Source organism: Numida meleagris, chromosome Z (assembly GCF_002078875.1).
Source record: "Numida meleagris isolate 19003 breed g44 Domestic line chromosome Z, NumMel1.0, whole genome shotgun sequence".
Lineage (NCBI taxonomy): Eukaryota > Metazoa > Chordata > Aves > Galliformes > Numididae > Numida > Numida meleagris.
In genome coordinates this window covers 71527935-71551431 of record NC_034438.1, presented here as the reverse complement: position 1 = coordinate 71551431, position 23497 = coordinate 71527935, and the positions used below count along the sequence as shown (strand labels likewise).

Below are 23497 nucleotides of genomic sequence, written 5' to 3'. Positions count from 1 at the left end.
GAAGAGAAGAGAAGAGAAGAGAAGAGAAGAGAAGAGAAGAGAAGAGAAGAGAAGAGAAGAGAAGAGAAGAGAAGAGAAGAGAAGAGAAGAGAAGGCTGTGGGGTGGCACTGTGGCCTTCCAGTACTTGAAGGGAGCTTATAACCAGGAAGTGGAGCCACTTTTTACATGGTCGGATAGTGACAGGACAAAGGGGGATGGCTTTAAACTAAAGGAGAATAAGTTTAGGTTAGATGTTAAGAAGAAATTCTTTACTCAGAGAGCAGTGAAGCACTGGGACAGGCTGCCCAGAGAAGCTGTGGACGCCCCATCCCTGCAGGCGTTCAAGGCCAGGTTGGATGGGGCCCTGGGCAGCCTGAGCTGGTGGGTAGAAACCCTGTCCATGGCGAGGGGGCCTGGAACTTGATGACCACTAAGGTCGCTTCTAACATAAGCCATTCCATGATTCTATTTCTGAGAAATCACAGCATAGGACTAGAGACCTCCTTGAGCCTAAGAGGCCTTCTATTTACTTTAAGTTTATAAAAAGTTGTGCAGATTAAACAAGGGGAAAGGCATACGCCGTCACCTTTTAACAAAATGTTCTTTCAAAGGCAGTGAAGGTGATGACAGGTTTGACTAAGTGCCAGCTGCAACTGGCGCAACTTTAAAGTGTGCAAGAGAGCGTGCTCGTTATTTTTTTTCTGGCCAGACCTGAGCAACTGTATCTTGGATACACTCCTTGTTAGAGTACTGAAACAACCCTGTCACCAGGGATTCCAACCAGACTGCCTTGGAGAACCACTTGCAAACTGAACCCAGAGCATGAAAGGTGATCCAACTCTCCTGATTTTTCTCATTCTGCATTTCATTTTCCCTTTTGAGAATTTATCTTCAGTCAAAGGATTAACTCCATATTCACTTCCCCCTTTCTCCATCATTAAAATCAACAAAACAAATCAGAAGTTACTGAGGCATCAGAGTTAATATAAAAATGCTTGAATCACTACAGACTTTCCAAATGGAGAAGCAGTATGTGCTGCTCTTAGGCACACACCCCATCTCTGTGCTAGCACTTTTTCTGAGTTCCAGGTTTCAGAAGAGGAGAGAAAGCAGCCTTGATGCAGATGAGAGTGAACAGAGGTGGGTCTGCACCAGAGGCAGCTCTGTCTGCTACCAGTTCAGAGGGCTGTGAGCACAGACTGTGCTGACAGGGAGTAATGATGGGGACCCAAAACGTTTCATCCTCTGATAAATCAACACTGCTCAGCAGAAGATGCTGGGACAAAGTCACAGTCAGGGAGAGTTTTGCCTCTGACCTCACATGTACAAGTATTTCTCTCTTGATTTAAGACTGATGCTTACTCTCACTGGCACCAACAGGAAAACATCCAGTTTTAAAGGTAAAGAACACGAAAGCACGCCTTCCTTAAAGATAAAGATGCTTTTGGTGGGTATTTCTGCTATTTTGTACACAGGCCATTAGTTAACAACCTAAAACAAAGGAAAGGTATATGTTTTACAGCTAAGACCTGCAAGCGACTGGTTCCTTAGGGTGCTTATTCTCAAGCATACATCATAGCTAACACTTGATGTAGGCACGAAACTACCAAAAATGAAACCACCAAAATGGCTCTGCTCCTGTTTTGATATTAGCACGTTCCTTATGTTGGCCAAAGTATTTTCAAGGAAACAGAGAAATGAGCTCAAGTCTCTTCTTTCAATGCAAAAATTTTTGGCTGAGTTAGTGGTAGTTGCCTTTGCCTTGGAAAAAAATGAGAAACAGCTGGAACTGGGATTCCAGATCACAGCCTGAACCTCATCCATGTTTTTCTACTGTTTGCATAAATAATGCCTCATCTCTATGCCAGGCTGTTTATGAAGAAAATATCTTTATTAATACAATACGGGAATCAGCAAATATGAATCTCTCTGCTTCTTGGAGATCTCTGATGTTGCTGGCTTTCCTCGAAGACTGACTATGCAACGCATCAAAGAGCCTGTAGATGAGACCTCCTGAGATGCTGTCACGTGCTGGAAGACAAAGGCAAGCAGACAACATACCAAGAGGTAAAAAGACAGAAACTAAACAAAAGAAGGAAGAATACAAAGGAGCAGGCACCACTGCAATCAAGATGTAGAAAAGAAAACAGCTGCAATTACAGAGAAGAAAGAATAAAGGATTTCAGTGTGAATTCTTCAGAAGAAGAAGGGATTTGGTTGAACTGCAGTAAAGATTAGGAGCTTGTCAATATTGGGATCTATGGGAAAGCGAAGACAACTGAAGAAAGATGTGAATATGAAGTTTTTTTCTTCAAAGATACTAATCTTCCAAAGCATGCAGAGTTAAGCTGAGGTAGGGCCACTTCAGAGTAAGATCACACACACAGGGTTCAATGCTTTCTAATTAAACTGTGGTTGTAACCAGTGAGTCCTGTCTATGTCCTGGACAACAAGCAGACACAGAGAAAAGAAGATATTAAAAGATAAAAGGTACAATGAAAAGCAGAGGCCTGAGAAAGTGTGGTCTGGGAAAAAAAAAAAAATTCAGATCTTTGACATCCTCATCCGTACTTAGTTTCTCCAAAATATTCAATGGCAGGAATAACATTTGGCATTGCTGGTAAATAGCAAAAAGTTTCTGCTGCAGTTTCAGCAAGAGACTGCATCCTATAAGGTTCCTGTGAAGATGATGAGGTCTGCTGTGGCTAATCAGCTCGATATCCTGTGTAGCTACTACAGGAAACAACGAAAGCAACAAAAGTATTTCAAGTAAGGGCACAGGATATTCCACTTCCACCTTCCCTGTTCCTGTTATTTAAAAGTTTAGCTGAGGTGGTAAGATTGCAGGACGCTGACACGCACCGGGCTGTTCCTTCACTTACCAACCTGCCTCCCACCCCAGTCCTGTTGGCAGTGATTTGCGAGTTCCACTGTTTCCTCTACAGCTGCCATCTGACATCCACGCACACAAGGTGTTTGTTTCCCTCGCTCCCTCCAGATCAAGGGAAAGCTCAAAAGCTTTCTGAGATCTTTTTCAGCCCCGAAAGCACAAGAGCTCCCTGAACAAATAAAACAGAAGTAATTTTTCTCAAATAACTGCTGTTGACTGCACTGGTATGGGTAAAGCCAGTGCAAACAACAGCCTGATCTGGGGTAACTCTTCCCACCGCTTCCACTCAGCAAAGTTTGGAGCCTCTGTTTACCCTGATGTATTATGTCTCTGGTCATATCAATGAAAAACCCAGTCCTTCAGAGTGCAGGCATGTAAAAAACACTGAGGTCTGCAGCGATCGGTTTTCAGATGAAGTCTGGCAGTTTTGCATTTTGAGCGCAGTGAGTAACAAAAATAAAAACTGCGTTCTGAAATCAAAAGGAATTGGAAAAAAGACACATGAAAAATATCTTCTTATCCTCACTGTTCCTCCTTTTGGTGCACAGCTAGCACTTTTTTGGCCAGTTCGCAGGACACGTTTTTTTGCTTCAGACCCTTTCAGTGTTCTTATCCACCTTCCAAGGGCATACCAGACACAGACCTGTACAGCTGAGCTGCAAAAGCCCATTCTCTGAAAAGGAATCTTCTGATCTGCGTGCAGAGCTGCCAGGCTGTCTCGTTAACTATTGCTTCCCGAAACACCACTGGTATGGGAAATAAAGAAAGGGAAGAAGCAGTGAGCAGCACATCTCTGTACCCTACTGACTTCCAGGCATAGCACAACCAGCCCCTGGCTGTGACATGGCCCTCACACACCTCTCCCTAGCACATCCCAAGCTAGGCTTCTGCAACCAGGGGCTGTACAGAATGCCACGTGCAAGACTCCTGCAGGTTTCTGCCGGTCCTGGTGATATTACAAGCTACTGAAGGCAACTGGAACTGTCTTGTATAGAGTCTGCAATCAGTCTGTTGCTTTTTTTCCCCCTTCCTTTCAAATCATGAAAATTACAGTATTGTTACTTTGCTACAGCAAAGAGCCTCAAAGAGCTGCAAATTAGCTGTGTGAGAATACATTCAATAACAGCTACTAACCATTGTGATTTCTGCTAAGAAATTCATTCCAGCTAACTGACTTTATTTCAAAAGTGTCCATACATTAGAATGGCAGGCTGCAAATGTGGTTTCTATCTAATGTGGAGAAGTAGGACTTTTTAAATGACAAGTAATTATCACATACTGTGTTCTAGAAGGAAGAGATTCCACTTAGCACTGATTTAATGTATCTACTTCATCTGAAGGCTATATACCGTTTTTGAAAGTGGATGCAAAATCTTAATTATCCCTAACATCCACAGGCCTGCCTGATTCATTGTGATCATCACCAGAAAATATTTCTGTTTGCAGCTTTTATGCTCCTTTTCAGGCTGACCCAGAGGAACTCACTTAAATGAGATCACTTCCTGCTGTATTCCATAGGAACACTACTACTGACTATCCCTAGCAATGGAATATCTGAAAACTTCATATACATTGATTGATAAGGTAAAAAATCAGCGAGTCTACACCAAACAAAGGAGTGTTTACAAACCCCGGCAGAGCTCTGTGCTAACAGAGCTGTAGTGCTCTTGTACACATCACTGGGAGCAAATTGATGAACTTCGCCATGCTGAGCCATGACAACTCCTCCTGCCTGCACTCCAGTGCCTGCACACACAGGGCTAAAGGCGCTGTGCCTTGTCAGTTTGCTCTACGAGAGCACCCAGATGCTGTGGGCACAGAGCTGCTGCAAATCCATTTAACAGACAGTGAATGTATTGGCAGTGAATTTACTGGACAAATCCCCAGCTTTTTAGCAGATTCTTTTTAATAGGGTCACTGCTAGATGTAGCGGTGACTGTACAGCCTACTCGAGTGACCTTCCCTTCTATTTTTTGCTCTTGGTCAGCCCTGATTTCGCAGCTCTGGTTCCTACTTTCAAACACAGTAGGACTGACATTTAGACACAAGTTCTCAAGATTCTGCTCTTTCTTTTAAAAGAAAGAAAAGGGTTCACTGCAGATGATACTTCCCAGAGAGAGCCTGACTGCTGATGACAGCCTGAATTACTGCCCTTCAAATGCTCCACAAGTTGTAAAAAAAACCATTTCCCAAGAGTTAAGCTCTTCCCAAATTCCCTCTCACACTACCCTAGCACTCCTGAATTTTTAAAGTTGTTCTCAGATGCCTCTCGTGTGGACGCACTGAACATAACCCACAGAAATGCAGACACTTTTTTTGTTCTTACATTTTGCTTTTAAATACAGTTCCAGACGCTTCTTTGCATTTTCCAACTTCTGCTTTAATAGCCACAGGACAGATTCTGCAGTGACCTTGCATTCAAGCCCCTCAGCCCATGAATAAATCTGTTTAAAACATGACTTAGATCCAGTAGCTGATTTGCAAGAAAACTCTCATGAAACATGCCTGGCTCCGAAGCCATGCCGTTAGCTCCATGCTCTATTTGCTCACAGGGAATGTCTCCATGTTTATTCCGAGATAGCTGACAATGAATGAACAGTAACACCAAAGTTTAAAAAGTCTTCATTTCTTTGTTCATCCCATCATCCTTGGTGTTGACAGCTGACAAAAACTGACATCTTTTCCAAGGTAACTTCAGAATCACCAGAAGATCACTTGTCAGTTCCTACAGGACATATTTATATCTTTACAGTAAAGTTTTCATACGTGCCAGTGCTGGTAACTTGTGCAATTTTTATCGCAAGGCTGATGATAAACTTTTCCTTGATGCTCTGGCTCCTGCATGGAGTAATTGAGTTATTAACTGCATGGAGTAATTGAGTTATTAACTGAATTTCCAACAGTGGGGGAAATTGGTGGTTCCTCTGAACACTTTACAGGTTTCCTGGTTTCAATGTATGAAACCTGGACAGTGGAATTTGGCAACACTGATCTCTTAGTACTAGGGACACCAGGAAAACAGCACCAGCCTGCTCTCATGTCTGGATGTAAGGAAAGACCATACTTGACAGAGTCTTTCTGGAACAGAAAAATGAGGATAATGGCTCAGATTACTCTTTCATTATTTTAATATTTCTCCCAGTCTGAAGTTGGACAATCCCACAGCCTTTTCCCCCAATTCCAAAGGTCTACAGGGATTCTGGGTAAACATGAGCTGCAGGATCTTGTTAAAGGACAGGCTTGTGCTGCCTGTTCTTGCAAGCAAAAAGCAGATACCAGTGGTCTGCCTTTCAGAAGCTTGCTGCACCTTCAGTTGACAGATTTCACCAAGAAGCCTTGAAAATTCAACAGTTCTGAAAGTAGCGACACTTCCTTTAGGCCTCTGTAAATACAAACAAAGCTAAATTATAAGAGCAAACCCCTGGTGAAAGTAAAACACAAAAATCACCTTTATTTTTGAATTATCAGATGCATCTCTAACAAAACATTCCCTTTAGTTTTAACCTTTACTATTAAGCAAAATAACAAAACCGATACCTTTGAAGACTTTCTACTACAGATACAGAGTGGGCAATTAATATTACACCTCTTCAAATCCCTAGATAGAAAAGGGTTTTTTTTTCCATTTTGGAAAAAAAAAAAAAAATGGGACTAAGACAACGTATTTAGTAGCTAGTCCCAAATCATCTTTGTCTACAACTGAAAAAAGCAGAATGAAAACAACCTACAGTGCTTTACCTGCCAGTCCAACTCTCCCATGTACAGCATGTAAATGGGTCTCAACTAACTCAGAATCCTCTTCTACATAATCCTACAAAGAAAAATTACTTAGCTCTATTTCCATTTTCCTTTACAATGTCTAGATTAGTTCTCATACATGCTGAATGTTAATGAACTAACAAGAAACAGAGAGCTCATCCTGCACAACACATCTATCCTTCAACACCTTTCCCAAATACAAATTTTCATGCTTGTAGATTTTCATAATCTCTAATACAATCTCTTCCTAATGCCAATTTCTAAAGCTGTAATTTTCTCATTTAGAAGACACAAACACACAACTGAAATGAACCTCCAGCCTGATAGCCACCCCAAATTCATCACTTGAAAGGATTGTCTAAAGATTACATGGGGATCTACTCTCTCAAGTGTTAAATGATACCAGTAAATAAGCAGTCCTTTAGTTTTTGGGCTTGAAATCAGCACTGTGAAGTAACTGAGGGAAGCCACTAATGGTGACATCATGAAAAGTGCCTGAAAACTACCATGCTGCCAAAGTTCCACATGGTTATCTCAGCTTTTCCTTTGTCATTCTGTTGACTTGATCCTGTTAAAGAGCCAGAGAAGCAACAGTGATTTTTTTTCATTCAATCTGCAGACAAACATCCTCAAGAAACTCTTTTACCTAACAGCAGAGCAAGGTCCATATCCCAGACTGTTCAGACCACCACTGTACTGGCATGACTGTACTGGCCATTGAGACCAGAAGTCCACCTACTGGATCATCCACATCAGAGAAGAGTCACAAACAGAAGCATTGCTGAATGCTTGTGGCATTTCATGTTTAAACTAATTTCTGGCTTCATGCAAATTTTTACAGGCTTTCATGAATATCTACAATACTCTAGCAAGCTAGCATGTGTCAACAAAGCTGGACAGAAAGGGGAAGAAAGGAAAAAACAGTAACTACCTCAAAATTGTAAATCTCAAAATGACTCAGCCTAGATTTTTTAGGCGTATCAATGCTTTCCATTTTGGTACCTCCGAGTCACATAACAAGGAGGGAAGCAGTCTGCTTCTCTTCAGAGGCATGAAAACCTCCAGCTCAGAGCACTGCACAGTACAGGTGCTTGACAGAGAGCAATGAGCAGACATAAATCACCTGGCCATCAGCCCTTAACCCTACCAAGTGACAGCAATTATTTTAAACCCATTCCCTAGCCTTAGAAAACAAAAAAAAATGTTTTACCCCTGGTAAATGTGCTTCTGGGTAGGAAGTTCTCCATTTGCTGGGTAAAAAGGCTACCTCCCTAGCTGAGCTGCTTTAATTTTGGGGGATTTTTGTTGCTTTTTTTTTTTTTCCTCCCTATGAGAAAATGGCAGCTGCCTGAAGCTGTTTAAGAAGACCGAAATGGTTAAAGTAATCTTGAAGGAGAATGAGGAAACAAATTGTAAGTAAGGTGGCTATTTCACTTGTGATTGCCAGTCATCATAGGTATCTCCAAACATGTGTGGCATATAAGAAACCATGAACAAACGCCACAAAAGGACTTTCTCACATCTTTTTTTCCTTTCTAAATAGCAAGTTCAGTCTTTGCTCAGCCTTACTTTTTAAAATTATATTGCGTTATTTGGCTTGGATGGAACAAAAGAGTATTTTAAAAACTTTATTTCAGTGTTGATAAAGTATAATACAAACTCAGCAATTGCTTACCAAACCTCTTCCCTCAGGACCACCCTGAAACTCTAAACAAGTCAGAAGGGCCACACTGAAAACGAAATATCAAAGGCACTGCCAACTCTGTATTTTATTTAATTAGCAGTCAAGCTCATTAGCAGAGCTGCATGGCAGCATACCATGCCTGCAGCCCTTGCTCATGTCAGGAATTGCAGTGAAGGAGGCTGCAGCCACACATCCCAAAAGCTGCCTGGGGAAACTGGGAGTGGGGAGACCTGTCCTCCTAACCCAGCCAGAACGCTGCAGTGCATTGCCCCAGCAAGTGAGATTGGGCACCTCCAGGGGAAAACCAATCTGCAGAAGCCACAGCGCAGAGGACATCTCCACTCCTTGAACCAGAGCTGCCTCCTGCAAACCCGCTCCTCAGTGTCCAAACGTTGCCTTCTTCTGCAGGGCACTGTGCTGTAAGCCAGCTGAGCTGCGGGCCAAACCCCACCACCTACAGAAAATACACGGGAAGCTTGTGTATGTGGTTTAATTTACAATGCAGCAACGGCAGCTTGGTTCAAGCAGTCTGACACCCAGCTGCATCATTAACAAGTAAGCTAGATCGTAGCATGTTTTCAACACACAGCAAGCAATACTCTCCCGATGCTCCCTGAACTGAAGAAACTGTCTGAACTAAAGACAGCTCTTTGCAGCCTACCCAAGTATGAGCACGTCCATCTGATGAATACCAGGACACTTGGTCAAATTTTAGCTTAAAATAAGAACAAAATCTTTGTTTAAAATGATTTGAGGATTTCTTTGCTCTTTTCTTTTGAAAAAAAAAATTAAATAAATAAAACGGGGGGAGGGAGGGTCTTGAGGAGGCACAGCTGTTGCAAATCAAATTTATTTTAAAGATAATTCGAAACAGCATGTTTGGGAAAGTTCATAATCACAGCAGAATTAAGTCATTTTTCACAAAGCATTTATTTGAAGAAGTTCTGTACACAAACTTTGGATACGGCAGAGAGTATTCTCCCTCACGGTTTAGGTTTGGTTTCATTCCTAGAAACAGCTATTAAAAAACCTCGCTCGCTTGCATCAGGGTGCGTTATTTATGCTCGGTTTTAGTTTTAAGACCTGTGACAAATACCAGATTGCTCACGTCCACCACAAGGCAGGCAGGCAGCCATGCAGACTGCCCTGCTACCGCCGGCATGCGGCACTCCTGGTTGGCTCCGGGAGGTGTTACCTCTGCGGTCTGCCAGGACCTGGGCCGGAGAACAGGCTTTGGGCCGCACACGCATCTGGGCACGTCAGGGCTTACAGGGTCATGCCTTGAAGTGATGATGCTCGCCGCAATGCCCTTACCTCATTGCCACGCAGAACCCCACACTTGTCATCTGCACGAAGGCAAGCCCTGCTCACTGCAGCACGAGGCTCAAGTTCACCACGGTGGCAAAGAGTGCCTGGGACCTGCTGCCTGCAGAGCCACCAGCTTCTCCCCTTTCCTTGCACAGGATACCTCTTTTAAAGAGGCGTAACGCATCAAAATCTCACTTGTAGGGAGTTTAACCCTTGTGCTGACCTAGGCTTCTGCCTCCCCGCTGAGGCTGCTGACAGTTTTCCCAAACAGCGCCAGGTGCAGTAATTTTTTTTTTTTTTTTTTAAAGAAGTTTTATTAGTTCAGTGGAAACTGGATGGAAGCCATGAACTTGCTTCACACAGCCGACCAGCCAGCTGCACAGGGTGATGCCAATGCCCTTCCCACAAGGCTGCTGCCGCCTGACCTCACCACTGGCCCAGCAGCAAGAAAACCACACAGCCCTTCGGCAGCTCTCCTCAAAACGCATATTTTGCAAAGCCTCCTCCAACCTCTTGGCTAATTATAATTACTGTGTACCAATCTCTGCCTCACAGAGCTGCCCATCACTAGAGAGGCCTGGCAATGATGGAAATCCTTTTTCTTTCCTCTAGCAGCAGTCTGAGAGAGAAGTCAAAGGATTTGTGTGGGATTTTCCAGTGCAAGGAATGGGCACGGGGACATAGGAGAGACCGCTGTGGGCTTTATCCCCATCACCTACCAAGCTCTACATGAAAGATAAAGAAATTGGGCAGAGAGACAAACAATGTCCCTTTCATCTCTCCTGCGCCATCCACTCTTTTCAGTCTTAGCTTCATACATACTCTTAACAGAGACTCTTATCACAAAGGAATCACTCTGCTCTAAACTGCAGGTCTGTCACAAAGTAAAGCATTTCCATCCTGCCCTCTCCTTTATTTTGGCACCTCCTATCCCTGTGTACCAGTGCAGACAAATGCCTGCAACTGTTCCCTTGGACTCTTGGTTTCTGGAAACCTCTCCTTTCATTACAATATTTTGAATGAAGCTTGAGTCCAAAAAATACGGTCAAGATAGCAATACCTCGACCTAGGCCATCTTAGCTGTTTTGCTATGGAAGAAAGAAAGAAATCAATTTTCTGGAAATTATTCATAGCTTTTTTGCAGTTTCTCCCACAAGCTTTCAGAGCAGGCATTAACCTGACATATAAACTTTTCCAAGCATTATTAACACTTCAAAGACACCACAAATATTGATGCGGATAAATTCTGTATTATTTATTCTCCTCCAACATATCCTTCAGCAGGACAACACAGCTTCCCATCCTTTAACCTGCTGAGTTAATGCAGAAAATAGCACTAAGTACTCAGTTCTGGCAGAAGATTTAATTTAAAGTGATAAAAAGTAAGGATTTTTCTGTAGGTCAGGGAAACATCTTGTCCTTAGTTTTCCATTTAGTCTTGCTTGATCAGAAAAATGTTTAGTATTTTTGTATCTTAAGCTATAATACATAGGTATGTGGAGTTCAAAGCAGAGAATGACAGTAGTGACTTAAAGATGCCCTCTTGTTTTTTAAGACATAGTCAAACTCAGCTTCCTTGTTTCACGTCCATTGATGTCAGTGGAAGTACTGCATATGCTCCTAGGAAATCACAGGTTCCAGCACAAGCGTGCAATGTTCTATGGAGTGTCACATCTCTTTCTTAAAAGGCAATCTGTCTAGCTAGAATTAATCACCTGGTCACTCAGTGGCTCCTCTGTTTCTTCCAGACTGCACCACAGTTACAGAAACCACCTTTTCTTGTCCTCTGAATTTGTGAGCCCTTCTCACCTTGCACTGCTCCCACTGAAAATCCAGTGTCCCCTCCAGTGTACACGCTCCCTATTTCCCAGGCTATTCAGTGTCCATCGAGATGAGCTTGGGACAGATGCCAACAAAGTCTATGGTGCACAGTGGGAAAAACTGGTTGCTTTCAGTCTTCTTAAAGAAGTGAGACCTAGTCAGATGAGACCAAATAGCTGGGAGCCTTCTTTATGCACACATCCCCTTTTCTCCATACACAATGACAGTTGCTTTACAGCAGCTTTATACCCACGGCTTTGTCTGAAATGACTGCAGGCTTACAGATCTACTACTGAAACACAGATTGAGGACAAGAAGAGGTGTCAGTGTGGCTCAGAAGCGAGAAGTTTTCTCTAAATCACCTGTCCATACAGCAATTGCAGCACGTAGACGCTAGCACAACACCTTTCCTAAGTGGTCTTCTACCACGGGCAACCCAATTCTGTGGATGCCTGGAGCAGTGCCCAGGAGACGGTATCTGGCAAAGCAGATTCAGTAGAGGCATGAGGGTAAAGACCCAAGGCAAGGCAACAGCATCCAGATCAGCAAGAGCGTAGGCAACCTGACCAGTCAACTGCGCCCTTCTGCTGATTTCTCCGTATGTGCAGATCTCAAGAGATCAGCAGGAGAGCAGAATGACTTCAAAACATGCAGAACTCCCTCTGTGGATATCCTGCTTTGAAGTAGAACAACACAAAGCAAAACAAAACAAAACCCACATCTCACTCCCTCCAAGTTCTATTTGTTGAGACTTGAGCGCTTGGGATTGAGTGCCATTAGTCACTGCAAGATGGCTAGAAATCCCTTCTGGAATGTACATTCTACCTGCTCTGGATCCATAATATGACTGTTTGTAAGAAAAGGAAGGCTGAAAGATGCAGCATCTCAGCAATACATAAATGAAAGGGTTCGAAGTAAGCACTGAGTTCACAGGGGGCTGACCTGAGGTAAAATCCAAATGTGCATCTTCTTTCAAGAAGTTAAAAAATTGACTGGAAAATTTAAATGGCCTTCAGCAAGTTTAGCCCACATATTTCTATCTGATTCCTAAGAATAAAGTATTACACGAATTACTACTACTTCTAAACACTGGCACAGCGTGAAGTTGCTGCAGTTTGTTCTTCATCTTAGAAAAACTTTTCATATATTTCTAAATTCTGGAGGCTGTTTAAACATGAGAGTATATAAAGAATCTTTTAAGCTGCACAAAATATACTTCACAAGAGTAAGGGGAAGCGTGAGGACTACTGCCAGAAACTATTTAACAGCTTGGAGCAAATTTTACCCTCTTGTTTGAGCAAGAGAACGAAAAAAATACAGCTGAAAGGAGATGAAACCTCTTCCTATCTTCCCTTCTCTAAAAGATACGGCTAATTTTTCTTAACACAAGCTGTGTCTTCAGCCACCTTTCCCCGTGGTTGTTAAAAAGCTAAGCAGGAGGAGGATGAGGTAGACCAGGTAAATGTTAAGCTGGGACAACATTTTGCTCATTTTCTCTGTCACGGTTCCTGCTCAGCACAAATTGTATTATTTTACATTTAACTGGTTGCTCTTGTGTAGTTTGATTATCTTATCTGTCCTGTAGATCTGACCAGAATTGTGCAACCACTGAAACTAAACATGGGTTTATTTTCTGTAAAAGCAGGGCTAAGACATGAAAAACGTGAAACAACCTTGTTAGCAACTCCTCGTGTAGGGAGCATGCCTTGCTTTAATCAAATGCATTATGGCCTTTACCCACTGATGTGAAATGACTCCTAGGGCTTCTCTGCACATCAGTTTGGATAACCCACTTCTAAACACCCTTGTGTCTGCATAAGAAAGCTGAAAGCTATACTGCTTCTCATGCTGCAAACAGCAAGACAACACACAGATAAAAACACAGTGCCTTTGAAGAGCGTGGCTTGTGTCCATCACTTCCTGTTATTGCTCAATGTTTTTCACTATGCCAGTTATCAGCTGGATGCCTGAAGTGTCTGCACTGAGATTTTAAAACACAAGAGGGCAGGGTACATGCAAAAGAAAAAGCAGAGTGTATTCTCCCACTAGTTTTCACAATGAAATAGCCCAGTTGAACAAGCTGCAGGAAAGCTTTAAAGGACGAGTATTGCTCACTTCCAGCATAAAAGCATGTGACCAAGCCCAGATTCTGTTTCTTTACACTCTATGCTATTAGTTAGCTTTGTCCCTGGATTTAGAAGCCGTGTCAAAAGTTGAAAAGGTCTTTTTCACTTGAAAACTGGAGCAATTTCTAAGGCCGCTGTGCAGCAGCACGGACAGTTTTTCAGTATTTCAAACGTATAATCTAAGGAAAACAAGGCTAAGTAAATGCCACGCGCTGCAATCCTGAAGACCCACCCCTCTTTGCGTAAATGGATTTTTGTTCAATCTTACACAAGACTGTATTATTTTAAATGCAGACAGTTGTTGCAGCAGGCTAACACAAACGGCTGTCTGGGAAGCACAGCTGTGGAGCAGCCTGGCGACTGGGAGGCTCGCTGCTGCTGAAAAAATCTCCAGCAACAGATTCTACGAAGTTAAAATATAGGTGCCATTACACAGCAGAACAATGGCTTATTGATAGTTTTGATATTAATACGAACATGAGTTCATTCCTCCCCCCCCCCAAATTTTAAATTTCAGAAATGAACAGCAGCAGGAGTTATGCCACTATTATGAATGAGGTAGAGCACAGCCTTTCTAGACAAGCCCCTTGCCCTAGTGAAACAAATACAGACAGTGTCTGAAGCAAAACCGTACCCTCATTTTCCCGTGTGATGGAGCCAGTTAAAAAGTTAGGACCTGCTAACATATATTTTTGTTCCTCAGCCCAACCTCTCTCTGTTTTCTTACTTGAGTAATGCAACTGGTTCCAATGTGACAAACCCATGTAAGTTAAGGCTTGCAGCAGGAATCTAAACATTCAGATTTTGGGAGCATGGCACAACGGAGGAGAGCAGGAATAGTCCTCCTAAGAAACAACCAGAGGTGTGAGCACACACGCAGGTTTTGAAAAGTTCTTTACATTCTCTGACCGTGGCAACAGTGGATTCTTTCATCTGTCTTAAATGAAACCTGATTGCTGAACTTTTAGAGGAGAATATCTGAAGAACCCATTTGCTATGGAAGGTAAATGAATGCAAGCGTTCTTTACAGATCTCTTTACCTCTCACTCCGACATTAAACAGCCCACATCTCCCACCCTTCTGCACACCACCAGCGTTTATTGCAGCAAAGTGTTACCAGACAGGCCAGGCTGAGCTGCTTCTCCCACACGAAGGTGGGAGCGACTGGTGATTTTTTGCAGATGATGTCACCTCCAGGATTTTGGATGCAGGAGAGAGCTTACGACACCAACACAGATACGCACAAATGAAAACAGTCGGGGGAACACACCAAAGGTGAGCTGAAAAGGAAATAAAACTTGCGTGTCAGGGAACTTACTCCATTAGACAGTGCTTTTTATTGTAGGGCTTTTTTTTCCCCCTCTGGTAGATCTTCAATACTCTTACATAGCACACTACGAAAAATGTCCTGACAAATCCAAACTGCATTATTCTCACCATCACCAGCCTTCATCTCACACCTGCAGGCTATGAGCTCCTGGTTGGCTATACAGGCCTTTTGGACTACTCACGCTGCTGAACGGGAACGGGGTTTCTTTTATTTATTTTTTTTAATCTTGGGAAAGGAAGTGTTCTGGCAGTATCTCTAGGTCTTACGCTTAGAACAGGATAAAGCAAAAAGGGACGACACCACCCTACAACACACACGTCTCGTGACGGAATTAATCAGCCTATCTGAACATGCTGAACTTCCCTGCAACAGAATTAAAAGGAAACACCTTGCAGATAAAAACGAAAAAGCGTAGTGGCTCATGCAAAAATCTTTCCTCTTCCCACGATGGCTCTTTAAGGATTCAGTTCTTGAGTTCTTTGTAAAGAAAGACACATTCCTATTCAAATTCAACAGCAACTTTACCAGGTGAGGAAAAAAGCATCCCAAAGAATCATTAGAAAAATGTTTGTCCTCTTCCTTCTTTGTAAAACCCGAAACTACTCTCCTATCTGCTCCTTCTTCGAGCAGAAAATTTGATGCCTGAACTGTTTCTATAAAGGAATACCTTGCTGGGTGGACACAGTTCTTAAAACCATGTTATATAACCGCCTCCCTGTAACAGATGATGGTGAGTTTTAAAAATCATTTTCATTTTAGGCCATTTCTCCTTGTTTGTTAAGATCAATAAGTTGCAGCTGTGAAAGGTGGGCATTTGTAATTAACGAGCACAAATTACTCAGGAGTGGAATGAGTCGAACCCTAGTGGAAGTTTATACACACAGTATCAAATCCTGTTCATATAGAAAAAAATGAATTCGAAAGTTGATTTTGATACATTATGACCCTCTTTTATTAGAGGGCTATGATGAAAAGCCATTACTATAAAGACTATGACCCAAGGTCCAAGATTGCAGTTAAACAGCCCATGTTCCTCTCTGTATAATAAAAAAGGCATTTTGAATCAAATACCAGGAGGCATTTAGCCATGCTCCTGGAGTGAAGTACTGCTCAGGACATGATCCTCTGGGACTCAACTTCTGTGCTGTCATCAGAGAGGAACACAGAGCTATGCCTTGCGTGTTGGGCCAGGTACTGGGTAGCTCAGTAGCAGCACTGGGAGGACCTTCCCTCCATCTTGTCCCTTCACTACTGTCCAGCCCAAGCCAAGCCTTAGCATTCCAGAAGTACTCAGGCACTGAGATGCTACTCAATACATGCAAGGTTTCCAAAACAGACTGTAAAAAATTGCTAAAAAAAAATAAAGGCACAACTATAACACTTCTCCAGTAATAATCATCTTACTTCCTTGATGGGATCAGAAAACAGATGCATAGTGATGTGCAACACTTTGGCCAACCACAAATAAAACTGAAAGAACTATGCTGACGGTTTGCTGCTGAGGTATTCAGGAGAATTTCTTCCTTACTCTCTTACAAAGATAAGGCCAAGCCTCTATACTGAGCGCACAATTACTCATCATTCACATCTCAATATTTCAGGTGCAAAAAAAAAAAAAACAAATAATAAAAATCTTTAATGTTAATAAACGCCCATTACAGAACCACTTAAATTCATTTCTATACAGATCGATCCTATGCCTAATCTGAAACTAGATGAAGTGTAATAAACTCTGAGGAAAAAATGGACAAAAAGAAACTTTTAAAAATTCCAACAATTGCATTTGTACTTCTACAGCTTTTGACCTCCAGTGTTTCTCAGTATTCAAAATTTTCTTAGCAATCACAAGCTCCCTTCTAAATGCAACTACAAAATGCCCAGGGCGTATTATTTTGCCCTATCAGACTGCCAGTCTGCTAGATACATATCCATTACAGGTTTAACGGGAAAAAATGTGGGATTCATTTTGTGTAAAATATGCACATACAACAGAGTATGCAAAAGCCAGACTGCAAAAGAGAAACTACGTGAGAGTTCAAAGCTGGAGACACAGATTTTCTGTACATCCACCAGCAAACAAACTTTGTCATCATTAAAATTCATGTGAAAGTTTTGGACTTCAAAGTTGTTCAGCTGGTAGGAGTCCTGAGGGTGGATTACAAATAATAGGCACATGTTCTCAATCTGCTTGTTGATCTCACTTGAAAAAATGACAAGGCTGGGTAGCAAAGTCCCAGAGTGAAGCTTTAAAACTTGTCTTTGAAGGCAAACAAACCATCTGAAAGTTTTAAAAGTGGCTAATTTTCAAGATTAGCTCAAATTACTCTGTATTCTTTAAGTTCAGAGCTGTGCAGTTGAAGATGATTCTTTGTTTGATGAGAATTTTCAAGGCTTTTTTTTTTTTTTTTGTGAACAGAAAATATCTATCAAACTTATCTGTGCAAGAACCGAACAGTTTCATTAAAACTAGAGGAAAATCACTTAACGCTGGAGATGCTGTAACGTAAAATGGAATAGAAATGGAATTGAAATATCTACTCACACATGTGCCTCATGGAAGCGATGATTTTTTTTTTCCTTTTTGCTCAATGGGAAAAGAAAAAGGTCCTGATTTGCTCGTGAACAACGTTTGCTTTTTTATACTCTCTGTAGCCGACCACAACTGCTAACGATTAGCACAGGATGAAAAGTCATGGTCTTCCAGCTACTTTCTTGCTAGATTAACTCTTCCTATTTACTACTTTACCACTCTTCTCATTTGTCAAAAAAAAAAGCCATTCCCAACTACTAACAGCACTGCGTTTCTGAAAATATCCATGTTTTAGTGCCATAGACAGATACTGAAACATAATTAAAAAAATACTGCCAATGTCAACACAGTGCTGAAAGAACACCAGTTCTGACAGAAGTTTATTTCCCCTTTGCTACTTTGTAATTCAAGCTGCTCTTCAGCTAACAGAAGGGTACTCATTGTCATTTTATTAAATTTAAGGTAACAATGGAAACAATAAACGTTAACTCAGTCTCAAACATGATGTCATGTTTTACGAAGCTGGGTTGAAAGAGAATGTAAAACAAATTACCTTGATTGCTTAGGAAACCTTAAATCCCCTAATTTACCCAACCATTTATCAGCAGAACTAATCAAAAGCCTTTCTTGCTCTCGCAGAGCATAAAGGTAGCCATTAGTCTCTGAAGTGCACGATTTTACCAGCTAGACAAAACAGAAAGCAAATCTTGGGAGTAAGTATCAGCTGGATGTTCACATAACAAGGTCCAGAGAGACATATCCAGAAGTTTCCTCTTTTAATCCAACTCTGAATAATGCTGGATGCCGTTCTCTGTTCCTTCAGAGCTCTACCACTGCCAAAATAACTGCAAGGCTTGCAAGTCCAAGTATATCTCAAGCCTTTCCCAAGGCACCCCAACACTATCTGAGGCACTGAAACTATGGCAACCGAATAAGAAAGCAGCTTCCATGATTAATAGATGAAGATCCCAGCGACAGTGCCTAGCTAGGCCATATTTCAGGAATGCGAAAGGAATTAGCATAAAATCCGTCTCAATCTACCAATAAAAAGTAGATTTCAAAAGGCATCAACAAAACCACATTATTTTTCTCCTATAAAGAAAATATTGGACAGAACTACGAACGGTTCAAATTCTCATTAACATGTCAATGAACGGCTGCCCTGAGTGCAAGCAATGGATAAATGTCCACCAACAACAGTGAAGGAACCAACACAGCACATCTCCAGTCAGACTATCAAAGCCATACGTAAAAATGCTCGACGTATAGAACACCTGAGCAAAGGTGAGCTGACGGAGATAAGAAAGTAGAAATAACTGTTTGCTGCAGTCGGGAATATATCTGGACACAGTTTTTCCCCATTGTGCTGGGGATTCACATAAGAGCACAGTTCTTCCAACCTGCTGAACTGGAACTCCCTACTACATCTATTTTGTTATCTATGCATTTTCATTACTTGAAGGCCCCACGAGTCTGTCAGGGTCATGGCAAAATTAATGGGAGGTGAGGAATACCTTTTTTAGAAGCACGTAATCAAACTCCCACTATTATCTCCAGAAAAAAACAAACAAACAAAAAAAAAAAAACAAAAAAAACACCACTATTATACTCCCCATCCACTAGACAGTCTCAGATTAAGGTGAAATGATGAAATAAAAATATTCCTTATTTCCAATTGCATCAACATTAAGTTTTCACAAAAGGCTACAGAGAGGAGAGAAGTACAGGGACATGTTTTTTGCCCTTATTGCTACGGGTACAGCGCTGCAGCCAAGGCATGGCTTCATCTGGGGAGGGAGGAGGAGAAGGAACCAAAGGCTTCCCAATGGGAAGACAGCATACATGCAATGCTGGGCACCTGCCTTGGATGTGCTTACCTTCAGTATGCCAAGAATGATGTAAAAGTGTGCTTCTGCGTGAAGTTCCCCATTAGCAGCTTGCAGTGGTTTAAAAAAAGAAAAAGCATGGGGTAGTCCATGACATACAAATTTCAAGGAATTTCAAGTATCTGTTATAAATACCGTACATAGAAATGCCTGTTATTAACAATATTTTTAAAGGAAAGGTCATCACGGAATGCAGCGAATTGCCATATGTCTTCACTCTAGAGATACAGCAACTGGCAGTTCTGCTAATGGCTGGTTTATCCTCTTCATTTTACATCTCTGTTTCAGCCACTACAGAAACACTTTGGGGACTGGGGGAGATTCCTTCCATGCAGAGATGGCTCTGCATTCACACAGAGTATAACACACCCCTTCTTCTTGCTGATAAATAACTACAATTCCACACTGGGAAAGAGGGTGTTTTTTTTTTGGTTTGTTTTTCTTGCCAGTGAATTATGAGATAATTCATGGTGGTTTTTTTACTGACTTTCTTCTTCATTTTTAGAAGCTGTTTTGTAAAAGGTGACATCTGCTTTCTTTCTTTCCTACTCTTTTTTTTTTAAATACAGTGGACCTAAACTTCAGATTTCACAAGGCATAAATCTGGCAGCTTCATTTATGTTCTTCTGGCTCACAAAAGCTGAGAATATGATAAATTTATGGAGGGTGGCATAGAACTCCAACCCCCTTTCCTGTTTCCCGTGCCCCCCACTATTAGCTGGTAGCAGCTTTAATAAGTCTGAAGTGACAAAAATAGCAAATACATCTATGCATGTCTTTTAATAAACCATTTCCAGGACTTCCTGAATATCCTGATGCTATAAGATATCCTATTTTTTTTTCAGTTCCCGTATCACTATGAATTTTGAATGTTTTTCTATCCAGTTGCTAAAATAGGAGATGCAAGTGGGCACCTTGGGAACTCCAGAGGACATGCAGGACGTGCAGTATGTATAATTACAACACAGTAGGTGGCACTCTTCCCTTTAAATCCTAAAGCAGCGCCTGAGCCGTGCTGCCATACTTGTCATGTTGTAGTCAAGACCCAAACTCAAAGACTCGTTTGCTGAGACCAGTTAACGAACCCTTAACACTGTATAAATGTTAACATTCAGCTATTTCCACGGCGTCATCCTCTCAGAAGACAGCACATAAAAGAAATAAAAACCCTGGCCTGCTTGGTTTGCACTTCAAGTAGGATGTGCGATTCTGCCTTCGCAGACCCTATCCAGGCTGCTCCTTATTCAAGAGATAGATGCAACAGGCTCAGAATGAAAACATTCCTATGTAGAGGTTTTATATTCAGGCTTGAGTTTTCTCTCAGCTGCTTATTTTTGCCACTAAACCCCGTTTCTGGTTGCTTCGTCTTGCAGGACCTGACTCCACTGCTGTCTGTAATTACCACCCTACTCCTCATCCAGCTCAGGGTGGTCTGATGCACAGAATTAATGGTGATGACGTGCTAAGCAGTAGAATGCATTGCTCACTCCTCTCTTTTTTCTGTTTCCCTGTCCAGGCAAGGCTTGCCACAGTTTGCTGTAGGGCTGTGTCAGATGCTGCTTGCTCCAGAAGATGTGGACCGAAGTCCGACTGAATGCTGAAGGTCAATCCACAACAAAGGGACTGAGACCACAGTTTCAGGTCCTCACCAAGCACAGATTCCCACCAGAAAGCAGGGGGAGTCACATGGTGGAAGAGTGGCCCTATCTGAGTAATATTCAGCAACAGCCCTTAGTTTCATCCAGTCATCCAAGAAGCAGGGCTGAGCTGGGCAAGCAAGACTGGGAAGGACAAGGGCTAAAGGTTTACCTCCTTAAAAAATGAATAGTCGGAGGTAACATACCGTAGCATCTGTATCAAATTAAGATAGTGAAGACTTCTGTTCCAGTACAGTTCAACTTTTCTCTAGCATAAGCTGTGCCGAACAGAATTTTATTTACCAGAATTTACCCTGTCGTTTCTTTTCAGCACTCTGGTGTAGCGCATGGGAATCAGATACTATACACAAAGCATTTGACCAGGAAGCGTAACAATGCGTTTTTGCAAACAAGTTGGATGCAAGACATATATTAGCTCAGGTCAATTTAATCCGAAAACATTTTATGCCTCTCCTGCTGCAAACCATGTGAACTCTTTTCATGCGTATTTATGTATGGCTCTTCAAAACAAGATGACAAGTTTCCCCTTCCCTTCACAAAACACGCACAAGCAAGTTCACAATAACCTACTTCCTTTTTAATGCAAACAGTTCTATTCTGGATTTAACACAGGTCATTAATCTGATCTTTCTGCTTTTCTTTCTTTTTTTTTTTTCTTTTTCTTTCTTTTTCCCCTCAAAAAAAAATCAGAAAGGACAACTCCTTCTCCCAAACCCGACCTACCTCCTCCTTCACTCCAAACGGCAATAACTTCATTTCTTAATTTGCAAACATTAAGAGGAGACTATGGTTAATATTCACTTCCACCTTCAAGCAGCTGGAGAGGTGGCATCAACACGCTTCTCACAGACATTAGCGTCCAACTATTTTTTGGTTCAAGAACTACAAGTTTATCTCATAAGGCTGGTTTTGCCACTGGAAGTAAGAATAACAGTTTTGATGTAGACTAATTGAGAATACACAGAACATCTGTGACCATATGATTCGTTTTCCTTCTAAGTACTCATCCATGCTTCAAGCACTTGATTCCCACTACAGGAAAAGCAAACACTGCAATTACACTTTATGGTATTAATTGCTATTTTTAAATTCATTGTGCATTCAGGCAGAAACTTCATCTGGGCATTCCGCTCCTGAGATAAACTTACTTGAAAGCCGGAGATTTTCTTCAGTGAAGAGTGGGAGAGAACCAAGATCAACATTTTTTATGCATAGGAAGTTGTCTGCCTTTACAGAGAGTTAATGTATTTTCTCTTTGCATTATATCTTAGGATAAGCCACCACATGACAAACAGGATCCCTTCAGACCAAATTATACCCTAGACATTGAAACGCTTTGGCAACTGCATTTTCTTTTCTTTTTTTTTTTTTTTTAAAAAAAAGAAGAGTGGCAAACCTCCCCAATCTTACTGACGCTATAGTGTTTCCTTTCAAACGCATATGAGGCAAATCCGTGAAGAAAATGGCTTGCTGGAGGAGACCCAATTTTCCTCACAACACACTAGGTTAGTCTCATTAAAAACACACACACAAACAAACAAGCAAAAAAAAAAAAAAAACCCACAAAAGTTAACCAGGGCACGATCATTTCGCTGTCCGAAAACAAATGGCAAAGGAAGCCCTGAACGTTATAGCGGCTGCATAAATCCTGCTGTCAGAGACGTGCCACAGACTTGTCAAAATCTCTACAAGTTCTGCGACGAGAGGAGCCTCACTCTGCTGGACTTTCTCACGTTGACGCCGAAGGATTTACCCGGCAAGTAAAGCTTACTGACAAGAGAATACTTCACCGAATTGCAAATACACGATTTTTTGCAAAGATAGAGTAGCTAGAGGCATGATTTCCCCCCTATCTTTGAGGTTAGCTTAATAATTAATACGCGTGCCAGATGATAGTAAACAAAAGTTAGCCCAATCTGTGTCACATAGTAAGCCACCGCACGCAGCCCTGTGGCAGAAAACGGTCGTGGAGATTCAGCTCTTCACTACTTACTACATCCATAGTCCATGTGTGCACCCCTTCGGAGGACCAAGCGCTCCTCTTGCGGAGTCAGGAATTAGCGTGCTTTACCACGGACCACTTAAAGCCTTCGCTTCTGCCGGCCTATCAGTCGAACAATTTTCCGTCCACACCGACGAAAAGATGCGTGCTGCACAGACCTCGGCACGCGAGCGCGGGTTTGCCAACTTCAAAAGCAGCAGTTTGCTCAGGAGAGCTAATTTCCCTCGGAACAAGCGGTCACGGCAAGCAAAGACACAGCCGCCCGTCCGCGGAGCTCAGCCCGACACTCACCCGGACCGGGGCAGGCAGGACACCCGCAGTGCCCCAGCGGGCAGAACGACATCACCGCCGCGGAGGACCGCGTTCACAACGCTCCCCCGCCTGCAGCCACCCCCCGAAGCGCCTCCCCCGGGCAGGAGGGGCGGTGGGACGGCCGAGCTCTCGCAGGTACTTTCTCCGGCGCGAAGCAAACCCAAACTTTCTGCCTCCCTCTCCGGGAACGACGGCAGGGCTCGGCGGGGGT

General features: G+C 42.3%; 1 protein-coding gene across 6 annotated transcripts in view; it reads right to left on the bottom strand.

Annotated features, from left to right (window-relative positions):
- The window catches only part of SEMA6A (semaphorin 6A), a 113861-nt gene that overhangs the window by 88648 nt on the left and 1716 nt on the right, over nucleotides 1-23497 (bottom strand). The window contains exon 1 of one of the 6 annotated variants that reach the window (XM_021380552.1): nucleotides 22966-23450. The exons of 4 other annotated variants lie outside the window; for them this stretch is intronic. The gene's annotated coding sequence lies outside the window, so the exon portion shown is untranslated. Of the gene's footprint in view, nucleotides 1-22965; nucleotides 23451-23497 lie in introns of those variants that run through there. One more of the 6 variants, XM_021380553.1, reaches the window with a different exon arrangement.